The following is a 12,223-nucleotide window of genomic DNA, read 5'->3' as shown; positions in this document are numbered from 1 at the left end:
TCCACGCCAGTTCAGTGACATCTTACACAGCCGGGTTGTTCAGTCTTGGCTACCGTGGTTTGGCTAACAGGCAGTTCAACCCCTTCTAGGGCCTTCCTTTAGAACTAGCTATGTAGGGGGCCAGCCCGGTGGCACAGTGGTTAAGTTTGTGCGCTTCGCTTTGGCGGCCCTGGGTTCGCTGGTTCGGATCCTGGATGTGGAACTACACGCTGCTTATCAAGCCATGCTGTGACAGCATCCCACACAGAAGAACCAGAATGACTTACAACTAGGATATACAACTACATACTGGGGCTTCGGGCAAGAAAAAACAAAGAGGAAGATTGGCAACAGGTGTTAGCTCAGGGCCAATCTTCCTCACCAAAAAGCAAATCTTAAAAAAAAAAAAAAGAACCAGTTATGTCTCCCTCTGACCAGGACATGGGGGAACTAAAATGAACAGATTGTCCTGCCTGCAGAGTGTCAAAGCCTGTAGTTTGCAGCCTCCTGAGAAAACACTCACCTACGTCTCTTGGGCTGGACTTGAAGCAGATGAAGCTGGCAGGAGCAGGGGGTGGGGACATTCTGTCTAGCCCAAGTCTGAATGCCAAACACGGAAGTGTCTCCTCCGTTCACGAAGTGCTCATGATTCACGACTGAGCAATCATGTCGCCACTGGATGGAGATTTTCCTCTCTTTCTTCTCTCTGTGACAAGAGCCTAGAGCAGAACGTTCTGGACACGGAAGGCAGAACACATGAAGATGCCTACATAGAACACCTGTTCTACCCCACCATCTCCTGTTCTGTCCCACTGCGGTTCTGCTGTAGGACAGCAAAGCCTTGTGGAGAGCGTCCAGGTAAGCGAGGCCTCTAAGTTGTGGCCAGAGCGCTGGAGCGATTAGAACAGTCACAGACCTCGCTTCCTGAGTGTGGTAACTGCCTGCACCTCAGCGGCAGGGAGCCCATCTCCTGGGCCATTCAGCTCCCTAAGCAACAAGTCACTGGGGTTCCCATTTTTCTACAGCACACTGGACCTCAACAATGGAGAGCCCCATCCAAACAAGTATCAAGTTGGCCAAAAAGAAAAAAAATGCCCATCCGGTAGGAACAGACAAGGTAGACGAGGCAGGAGTGAAGCAAGAGCAGAGTGCCAGGCCCTGGTCAGAAGCCTGAACCCGAGGAGCAGCAGACCGGAGGAAACTCAGGAGTAAGGTGAGTTCTTGTCCTACCAACCCTCCAGCTCCCTCCTCAACCTGCTCTTGCTGTCTGCTCTGGGCGGGGAGGATATGGGCCATCACGAAAGGAAGACTGTGTGAGGGAAGCGGTAAGGATAACCTACAGGGTCAATGAAATCCCACCTTGCAGACTGACTGCCCAGACAGCACCATTCACACACAGAGGGCACACACGTCATACTCAGGTAAGGAAATGTAACTGTGATCTGTTTTAGACACCTGAAGGTGACCTTTTCACAATGGACATGATACTTTTCTCTTCCTCTTGTGAATCCACGAAGCAAGGCTGAAGGGGAAGAACAGAATTTTCTTACATCATCCACAGATTGGGGAGGAACAGAATTTTCTTGCATCATCCACAGATTCTGACCTGGAGTCAAGTTCACCTTCATAGTTGAGCAAATGAGTCCCTTGGCTGCAGAGCAGAACAACTTTATTAGCTGAGCTGTGCAATTTGTCTTTCTCTGCCTCATGTCTTACTTTCCTGGATGGTAGGTATAACATAAAGCTTTTTTTCTTTTTTTTTAATATCCCCAAGCTTGGCAGTCTTGGGACAACTCTGATGCCTTATATTTCTCTCTTATAGTCCATTCTTTCTCTGCACAACAAGCAAAGAGACTTGCATATTTCCTAAACATATAATTATGTTTCACTTGCCAAGATTCCCTGACCTTACTTTTGGCCTAAGGTGTTTCTAGCTATGTGTAATATTTCAGTGCTTTCACGAAACTTCTTGGCTACCAGCTCAAAAGCAGCAAATTTTAATTTAGAAGAGGTCCTTAACCTAAAGAAAGACATTGATGCTATTTCTATGTCAATGCAGGCTTCGAATTCCTCAGACGTGCTCTCGCTTTGCTGGGCTATTTAGTTTTTATTAGGGTGCTGTAGCTACAACTCAGAGATCTAGAGAGACAGTGGAGGTCAAAGATAACTTTACATTTTCTATATTTCCAATTGCACATGGAAGCCAGGCCTTCTGGACTCAGGTGGCTGTACAAAGATGGGCCCCGTCCATGTCTCGAACATTCTGCTTCACAGAGGCACATGAGGAGTTTGCAGATTTGGGATTTGTTTGTTGGATTTTAAGGATTTTATATGTTTGTTCTGAGTTTGTGGGTTATTTCTGCCTTTCTTGCCCCTCCTCCGCCCCCCGCCTTTTCTTTATGTATAACGAGCTCTTTGTCTGGGTCCCAGAGAACTCTGGTGCTCCTAGTAGCGTCTTCCAGGGAGGACTGGAGCCATGGGGCAGCTATCAATTTTCTACTTAAAATGTTTCCCTCAGGGAAGAAATTACTTACCAACCTATCATATTATCAGCTTTTTCCTGCTCTTCCATTCCTGTTTACCTAAGCATGCAAGGGGAAAAAAGGCTCTTTCTTTACAACTGAGGTTTCAGAGAAGACTTTAACATCTGACCATTAACATCCAGATGAATGGTGTTGACAGCAACACGCTTTCCAATAGCTCCTCCATTTTGTTATTTTGGCAAAGAACAAAAATGAGTATTGTTTTACCCATTTATCTAATTAGTGAATATGGTAAGAGTCCAGTTTGGATGAATAAATAAGTCCAGAGCTATGTTTCTTCCCTCTATCCTGTACCTGAAGCCACTATCCTGAGGTCTGAAAGCTTCACTGTTGGCAAAGAAAACATGGTTTTTGTTTTTTACTTTTCTGTTTTCACTAACAAAGGAAAAGAAAAGAAGACAGTATAAAGTAATCAAACAAGACGGTGTGTGTGTGTGTGTTTAGGCGTGTGTATCCAGGGAGGGCTATCTTGGGGGTTTCTCATAAGATATCAGTACATCCTGCCCTTATAGTGCCATAAATTTACGGGGTCTTCTGAACTCCCTACAAAAAGACTTGGGTTGACAGTGACTTGAGAGGAGGTTACGTTGGGTCCAGCCCTAGGAGAAGCAACACAGGGGAGCTGGAGCTTCCCTTGAATTCCAATCCACCAAGGGAGCCAGGCAGTCTAATTTGACTCTCCCCACACTGGGTTCTGTAGGGTACCTTTCATGTCCTATAACACTGGTCTATGAGCACAGGTGCAAGGAGACCTAGGGTCTGTCCGACTAACGATGAGCCCAAGGTAATGGATTAATTACCCAGGTCCTGCAGACTATGACCATGACCACAGAAAATCCCCATGAAGGCTTTTCACAAACTAACAGATTCTAGTAAAACTCTTATTTTGACACAGCCAGATTCTAACCTTGTATCTTTCAGTAAATCACGCTTAAAGAACCGTGTCAAACTGCTGGGAAGTGGTTATGATTTTAAAAGTTTTAAGACTGTTACGAAAGTGTCTAAGACAACTATTTCCATGATTCAAGTGTTTAAGCAGGCATTCCCATGGCTTTCCTTTAGTTTTCCATACAACAAGCATGCCATGACACCACCCTACACACAGAGCCGTAGGGAAACAGCAATATTTACAAATCCATTTATTCAGTGTAATAGTCACTAGAGTTTGGACTAGGACAAGAAGTGGACAAGATTTATTTAATAATTAGTTTTACGTGCTTTGTAGTCATTCAGCTTTTTCAAGGATTTCTTTTAAAATTATTCCACATGTGGGCAATGGAATATAGTTTGAGAGCAAATAACAGCCATAGATAAGCAACTGGTTATTGTTTCTTGGGCTGTTCTATGAGAGACCAAGTTTATGTCATCCAATGCAATTCACGGGAGCGCAAACACACACATTTGACACATTGTGAAAGGTACCGCTAGGAATGAATCTCAAGTTCGCTGCTTGTCAAACTGCAGTCTTGCAGGTTGTCCTGTAAGATTAAGGGCTCTTCACCAAAACATCGCTCTGAGGGAGAAGAAGGGAGCCAAAAACCACTAAAGGCATGGCGTTAGTGGACAAGAACAAAATCTTTATTGTACTATTTTCATCCATACTGGGGGAAAAGAAAAAGAGGAAAAAGTAGGCACCTCAGAGTGAATGATTATGCGGCCAGTAAAGAACACAGAGATCATCGAGGGAAAAAAGGACTGTTGCTGCTTTTGAAATAAAACCCGCTTTGCTGTGGAGGCTGCCACTGCGGGGCTCTGAATAAGAGCTGTGCAGGAGGATGCCCTGACTGTAGAAGAAAGGAAGGTACCGCACAATCCTTCGGGACCTGCATGTTTCAACAAAGAGAAGCAGCAGGTTCAGAGGGCTGCTAAGTGAACAAAAGGGTCGTAATCAAGAAGGATGGTGTATCAAAGGCTTCATCTCTATCCTGTGGACTGCCTCTGCACGCGGCTGATCCTGTGATTCCAGCTGTCCTTTGGATCCACAACAATGGCTTGGGGCCACGTCAACTGAGGGACAATCGACTGCTGAGGCTGCCAAATCATACCGACGGGCAGTGTAAGGGTCTATTTATTTCGCGCCTATAGATATGGACCCAGTGTCTCCGGCAATCTTAAGATAAAGATGGTTTCTCCTGCTCAATATGGGAGGACCACATGCTTCCAAATAACCACTGCTCATTACGAGACCCCATGAAAAACGACAGTCGAAAAGTCAATAAGGATTTTTAATTTGCTTTTCTAAGTTATATATTCTGTTTTATCAAGTTCAAGTGTCATTATTGCACCTTTCTATGATAAAGCAGTGGAAATTATTAGGAAGAAAATGATATTTTATTCTGAGGAGAGTTAAGTTATAAATTACTTTTAAGGATCTGTTGAAAGAAAAATAGTGATTTATTTCTTTCCACTCCCTCTCTCTCACCCCAAACCAAACAAAAACACCTCAAAGAGGAGATGAAAGAAGAAAAATGCTTTTACGTCCAGAAACTGTCCACCCCTGGAAGAAACAATAGCACACGCATGAAGAGGTTATCTCTCCATTTTGGGAAACCACAACGAAAGGTAGACGATAGGAGTCTAGGGTCACTCTAAGAGTCATCGTACTGTATGCTCATCCTGTGGGGTTGTAGGCTTTATTTTTGAAGCCCTACTGTCAGCTTAATGGCAAATCCATGCTTTGCTTTCTAAGGTTTCTTTTTTTTTTTTTTGCTCTCTTTTTCTTTTTTAAACTAAACTCAATCCCATTAAAAAGAAAACCTGGCTTATTTCAAACAACCTGTAAATATTTCATATCATGCTAAGGGAAACCTCAAACAACAGAAAACTATGAAAATGTTACCAAGGTTATGTAATCAATGCTTTAAGAACCTCCAAAGGGAAAAAATGGCAAACATGTACACATTACACTTCTGGGTTCAAGAGGAGAGGGTTATAGTTTACAAAACAGTATTGTGTTTTAAAAATCTATCACTGTTGGGGCTGGCCTGGTGGCGTGGTGGTTGTTTGCATGCTCTGCTTCAGCAGCCCAGGGTTCCTGGGTTCAGACCCATACCATTCATTAAGCCATGCTGTGGCGGGGTCCCACATATAAAATAGAGGAAGATTGGCACAGATGTTAGCTCAGCGATAATCTTCCTCAAGCAAAAAGAGGAAGATTGGCAACAGATGTTAGCTCAGGGCCAATCTTCCTCACCAAAAAATAAATAAATAAATCTGTCACTCTTTACTTCCATCCTTTTCCCTTTGAACGTGCATCTCAACCTCAGTTGCTAATGAACTGGCATACATTAAGAGATCAGATTTCCTCTTTATAAACTTTGGATGGTAGGGACATCCCAAATGCATTTTCTCTTCCATCTTCTCATTTGGATTTTGGGGAGGGAAAGCATTCTAATTCGATTTTCCACCATATTCTCTCACCTGGTGTAATGGTAAATGATGTAACAAATTCAAAATTCCTACAGTAAAGGACTTTCTTTTCTTACCACGTTAAATACAGTCATGAGTCGCTTAAGAATGGGGATATGTTCTGAGTAAAGTGCCGTTAGGCAATTTCGTCACTATGCAAACATCATGGAGTGTACTTACACACACCTAAATGGTATAGCCTACTGCATACCTAAGCTACATGGTACTAGTCTAATGGGACCACCGTCATATATGCAGTCTGTCGTTGAGTGAAACATCAGTGTGTGGAGCACGACTGATATATATAGATAGTCCATAAACTATAATTGTTAACATTATTTGCATAGAAAATTATTACAGGTTATTAGGGGATATATTAGACAGAGCGATGGAGAGAGGCAGGGAGGGCAGGCCTAATAGCAATATTGTTTGCTAGTTATTAAATTACTACTACTTGAGTGGTACTGATCCCATGCTATGAAATGTAATATAATCTTGCCATTGGTATGACAGATACTATGGCACCTAAAAGCATTTTGGTTTGGCCACAGCCCACTCTGATGATCAAAAGCACGAAGTGCAGAATGCTCTTTACTAGGAGATAACAGCTAATTTAATAACAAACTCTTCTCACTAATGTTGCTCTTCACATCCGAGCCAATTCAGTCTAGTTCCAGCGATGGTTGTGCAGGATGATTCCTCTGCCCTGGATGAAGATACACACTTGTCAATCAAACAAGACTGCCATCCACTAAGATACTACTTTAACAGCCACGTGGATGTGGCCCCCTAAAGAGAAGCTGGTCTTCTTTGTGGACTCTCAGGGCTAAGGGTAGTCAGGGGGCCTCCCCAGCATCCTTTGCCCACTGTGCTCTCACCTCCCTGCGGCGATGTGTCCTGCAGGGTTAACACCTTCTCCTCACCAGGGAGCACCTCAATGGTACCCAAATCACCCTGAGTTTTTTCCCTTAAGTGAGATCACCTCACACAAAAGGCATGGCTTTGCATATTTTCTTTCACCAGAAAATGATTTCTCACCCAACCACAAGAGAAATGGTTATTCAAGGCTGTCAGTTTCCCAGCATCTACATTCCAACCAGCTGACAAACCCAAACAGCAAGTCCGTGCCACTAGTAATTCCCTCCCTGACATGGGTCCAGATTCAGCTTTCCAGAGGAGCTGCCTTCCTCTCTGGGCAGGGGAGGGGGCCGCTCTGGTGGCACAGTCAAGCATCGGCATCTTCCTGCCACTCACCCTGAGCTAAGTGTGTACAAGGTATTGTGCTCAGGAAGAAACTAATGACCTCAGTTTGTGGTCCCCCCATTTAGAGGGACAGAGGCACTTCAGCTGACAGAAGATGGGGGACACCTGCACGAGGCTTGAGCAGATCGTATTTGTTATGCAGCTCCTGTTTTCAGGCATCCATTCACTGCATCCATTGATTTCATTCAGGTCCTTCTGAGGCTCCTCCTCTGCACTGAGTGCTCTTGGAAGGGGAGCCAGGAGGCAGGCACAGTAGGTGGAGTCACATACCAGCCCCGCCCTCAGGGGTTCGTGGTTAGATGGGGAGACAGATGTGTAAATACGGAGAGGTGATGGACTGTGGAGATGCGTCGAGCACAGCACCCAGAAGGGTGGAACGAATGTGACTCCCCCCGCCTCCTCTGGAGCCGGCTGCCACAAAAAGGCAAGAAATTCATCACGGCAGAAACCCGGGGAACCTAATCTGAAACTGATGAATGCTTGGAAGGGAAAAAGAAAATCTTTAAAAAAAAAAGACACCTGATTTATGAAAAGGTGCTGAAAAGCAAAGGAGACTGCAGTGTCTGCCAGAAGATACAGCCAATGAAAGCCCAGAGAACCCACACTGAGGGCTTTCTTCACCTGATGATTAGATTTTAAAGAAAGTAATACTCTGCCCGCATTGATAAGGAGAAACAACTGCAAGGCACTCAGTGTTCAGGGGAGGGCGGGGGGCGGGGCGGTGCAGGGTGAGAGTGGGCCCAGCATTTTTGGGAAGGCAGAGCCATAGATTATGAATGTTTAAGGAAGGAGAGAGCTGTGTGTGTAAGGACAGAATTCCAGGAGGACCAGGGTGGAAGCTGCAAATGACATGGAACCCTGCTAAGCCTGTGCTGTGACCACACCTGAGTGCTGAAAGGGAGCACCTGTCATGACAGAGAGGGCCCTCAGACAGGGGAGCAGAGGCGGCTCAGGACACAGAAACACCCAGAGAAGGGGCGGCTGTCCTCTGGCTGTGGTCCATTGAGCCCAGCACAGATCACGGACAGTAGGCTCCCAGCAGCTCTGAGCCTCGCCACCTCTCCGCTCTCCACCTCATTTCCATAACCCCAAGGTGGGACTCCACGGGCCCCTGCTGAGAAGCACCACGTAGGCGTGGAAGGGAGATGGAGTTCCCCGGGGGGAGGGGGCTAAGGGCGGCCAGGCCAGCGGGCTCTCATGTCCTCTAAAGAGGTCCACTGGTGGCGGCCTCCCACTTCTTCTGGGCAGCATTACCCTACATGCACCTGGATTGTGGAACAACTGTTAGATTTAATGAGAACATACTTTACAATTTGTGAAGGGCTCTACACATGTGAAGTGTGCACCAGGCAGGGGAAAGGGCAATATTCATTGTGTTGTTTTCTGACACAAGATTGCCCACTTCTGCTGAATGAAAAAGAAAATAAACCAGGTTAAGAATTTTACCCTCAACCTAAGGCAAATGTCTTACACTGGAGATGACAAGGTCGAGTCTCAAAACAAAAAACAAAAAAGGAATGTAAGTCGATGTAACATATATATTAGAGATATTCCTTTTACAATATGGATATGGTCTGCTTACAAATTCTCATCTAAATGTTGAGCTTCCTGGTAGCTTATGGGTCTCCTATTATTAAAAGTCACCTTCTGTATTATTTTTCAAGAAGATATCAATGGGACAGAGGCACAGGTAAGCCTAAATCAATAGATACAGGTAGGCGTTTTTAAATTTTACCCTCACTGGAAAACACAGCAATAATACACTTAAAAACAGAATCTGAATGCCACTTAAGGACTAATTAGGAGAAAGGAAACACAAGATGGAAGTGGCAGGGCCCTTGGAAATTAGCCAGGCAGGTAAAACATGGTTAGGTCAAAATAAATTACAGGGCAGAGAACATGATTTTTTTTTTTTTAAGTCCAGGTAGCTACTGATTGTGACTAGTAGAATGAGTATTTCTCTAAGTTAAAGAAAGCAGAGTTATTTTTCATGTGAAAACATTTAAAACTGCCTTCCATGTTGCATGAGCAGAAGAGAGCTCACCCGCTACCATACTTTAGATTGCAGCAAGTTACAGGCAAGGATGTCACACGTGATGGCTGAAGGCGCATTATCTTCCTTCTACCCCATTCCTCGCCCCCAGCCGACCCGGCTGTCCTGGGTCCGCGATGCCCACCTGGGTCCAAGACGCCTGTGGAAGGAGTCGTCCTGCAGCAGCCTGAGAGGCCCCCAGCCTGCAGCTCCTCTGTCCCTCGGCCTCCCACAGTTCACCCAGGAAAATGCACCCCAATCCCACCTGATGATTCCACCCGGACGACCTTTTCACATGCATCCTCCTCTCCTCCGAATCTTGTCAAGTTATCTTCGTGGACGTGCATCATACTCTCCCATTTATGAGTTTGCAAATTACTGTAATCACAGCTGGTGAATCACATGCAGCAAGAAGACATTTTGATTCAAAATTAACCCAATCTCTAAGGCCTGCAGCTCCAATCTCCTCCCAATGGCCATCACCTTCCTCACACTGTTAAACCAACTGTACTTAATGAAGACCAATAATATTTTTAATATTACTATTTCCCCCAATTACTACTATTCTAACAGCGTGGTTTTCCACTACTCCTTGTTGCAAATATATAATATTTTAATGTCACTAGAGGTTATATAGATTGGCCTGGAAACCTAACCAAAATTTATAATACTACTGCTATAGCAAAATGTATTCTAAATGAATTTTATGAATTACAATCCCAAACAAACATAAAACCATAAAAGGAACCCCTCTAAGGTTAGTCTGCTCCCTACCCTACTGTTTACACAGTAAACATTCAATATACAGAAAAACAAAGCAAACCAAAGAGGCTCACCAAATTTAATTCCAGATGGCATCTCTCTGCTGTCACCAGGCACCTGGTCCAAATGTAATATTATCCTTAGCAGAGTGCGATGATGATGCAGATAAAGTCCTAATGTATTCCAACGCCAAATACTTATAAATGTTTTTGAATTTTCCATTTCACTATTTCATTAAGGCAAAAGGCTGAGAACTGGCTGTATTATAAGAAAGCATTTTTACATTTTGAAGGAAGAAAATGAATATTCATAGCATTTGCATTTAGGTACAAATGCAAAAAGCTTGCGTCTACAGAGAATGTAATGAAGTTGCCCCAGGAAGGGAGGGAGAGGCAGGGAGAGAGGGAGGGAGAAGGAGGGGGAGGAGAGGAGAGAGAGGGAGCTCTGTTCAGACACCAAGTATTTATCGTAGCTCCCAATGTTATGCATAATTTGTATTCTCTCTCAGGCAAGCAATTTAAAACATTTTATTCAGTCTATTAACAAATTAACATGACCGAAATGGAACTCATTATCTTTACTCCAAATCGGCTCTTTTAAGGTTTGGCGGCATCACCATCCACCCCATCCCCTCTCACCCCATCCCATCAATGGCCAATCCATTTGATTCTGCTCGTTTTCCTCTTTCAGCCCTCCCTCCCTGCCCCCAACCCCAGTCTAGACTGCTACCACCACCTCTCTGGTGGCTACCAAGAGAGCCTCTTAACTGGTTTTCCTGCCTCTGGTCTCGCCTCCCTCTAATTCATTAGCCACCCTGAAACAAAAATTATCTTTCAAATATGCAAATCCGAGCACACTTCACCCGGCTAAGACCTCTTCAAAATTCCCCATTGCTCTCAGGGTCAAGGCCAAACTCCTTACCCTGACTCAGCGGTTCTGCTCACCCTGCCCTCTTCACTTCCTGTACCTTCCTGGTTGTGTTCCCTGTCCAATCATACTAAGCACCTGTCATTACTCACCTGGAACTTGCTTGCTTTCCAGAACAGGTACACACGATTCTCTCTAGGTCTCAGGCCCCAGCTTGAGCTGAAAGCTTCCCTGACCCTTAGGATGGGTTAAAGGTTCTTATAAGATTCCACAGTAAACATCCTGTTCTTCCTCTATCTCAGCCCCATCACTTTCTTTCGTAAGTGCCTGCCTCGCCCTTCTAGACCAACCGCAGCACAGCCGCAGCATCAGTCCTTTTCCTAGTCCATCCTTAGTGACTAGCACTGTACCTGGGACACAGCACATGTCCAAGAAATACTTGTTGAATGAACACATTTATGAAGACACTCTCGCCCTCCACATTCCACATTCCCCATTATTTCACAGTGAAAACACTCAGAAACAGTATCTTAAGTATCTAGGGAAGCGAGTTACAACTTTCAGCTCACTAAGCAGCCACCATACTTTGTTTCAAAACACCCTGGTGTGTCATTGTCAGAACTGTCAACAAAATTGAGAAAGGCTTGGTCCCATTTGTATGTCTAGATCAGAGAAGGAGTCAATGGAATATGGGGACCCCTCCCCCAAACCTGTGTCAAACAGCAGCCTATAATTAAAAGAAAATTAAATTTAACCTATCATTTCACAAAGCATATGTCACCTAAATCCTGGTAACTCAAGAAAACACACACACACACAACACACAACCAAGGAAATCCAGCCTTAAATGTCTTTTCTCCAAAGTCCTCCCAAAAAGCAGCAACAGTATTGCTAAGAAACATGCTGTGAAATCCAAGTGTTTTCCAGCATCTGCCCTCAAACACGCTTCGGCTTGCCCCTCACCCAGCTGGCTCTAGTTTAAGAAATCCTCCTCATGATGCCAGTCATCGAACCAATGCAAAGCAAGAAAAATCAGCTAGTCAAAAATGCAAAAAAATAAACAAGTGTAGCACCAGCATACCAGGCTCAAAGTCTTAGCAATACCTATGTGTAGGTACCCTTACCTATGTGTAGCACTTCAGACTTTTCAAAGCACTTTTGTGTCCAGTCTCTGCTTGGTTTATAACCTCCAAAAGAAGGTACGTAAACCCTTTATCCCCATTTGACAGTTGGGAAAGCTGAAGCTCAGAGAGGTCAAGTTCTTTGCTCAAGGTCACAGGGGCAGTGGGTACAGGGATGGAGGTCGAATCCAGGGGTCCTGACTGTCAGGAGTGGGTGTTCTTTCTCTCAACCATGCTGTGGTCAGCTT

General features: G+C 44.7%; 1 protein-coding gene and 1 long non-coding RNA gene across 4 annotated transcripts in view; one reads left to right on the top strand and one right to left on the bottom strand.

Annotated features, from left to right (window-relative positions):
* ANKH (ANKH inorganic pyrophosphate transport regulator) overlaps positions 1 to 12,223 on the bottom strand; it is a 139,664-nt gene that overhangs the window by 114,918 nt on the left and 12,523 nt on the right. The window contains exon 1 of one of the 2 annotated variants that reach the window (XM_070246025.1): positions 503 to 641. The exons of the other annotated variant lie outside the window; for it this stretch is intronic. The gene's annotated coding sequence lies outside the window, so the exon portion shown is untranslated. Of the gene's footprint in view, positions 1 to 502; positions 642 to 12,223 lie in introns of those variants that run through there. 2 annotated transcript variants of the gene reach the window in all.
* LOC138919748 (uncharacterized) lies at positions 691 to 2,557 on the top strand. Of its 2 annotated transcripts, XR_011430256.1 has the most exons (3): positions 693 to 837; positions 1,005 to 1,192; positions 1,431 to 2,557. It is a non-coding gene; the product is annotated as an uncharacterized lncRNA (long non-coding RNA). The 2 variants fall into 2 exon arrangements; XR_011430255.1 differs by having other exon boundaries at positions 691 to 837; positions 1,005 to 2,557.

The sequence above is a fragment of the Equus caballus genome, chromosome 21, assembly GCF_041296265.1.
Source record: "Equus caballus isolate H_3958 breed thoroughbred chromosome 21, TB-T2T, whole genome shotgun sequence".
Lineage (NCBI taxonomy): Eukaryota > Metazoa > Chordata > Mammalia > Perissodactyla > Equidae > Equus > Equus caballus.
The sequence above is the reverse complement of the archived record's forward strand: the minus strand, read 5'-3'. Positions and strand labels throughout refer to the sequence as shown.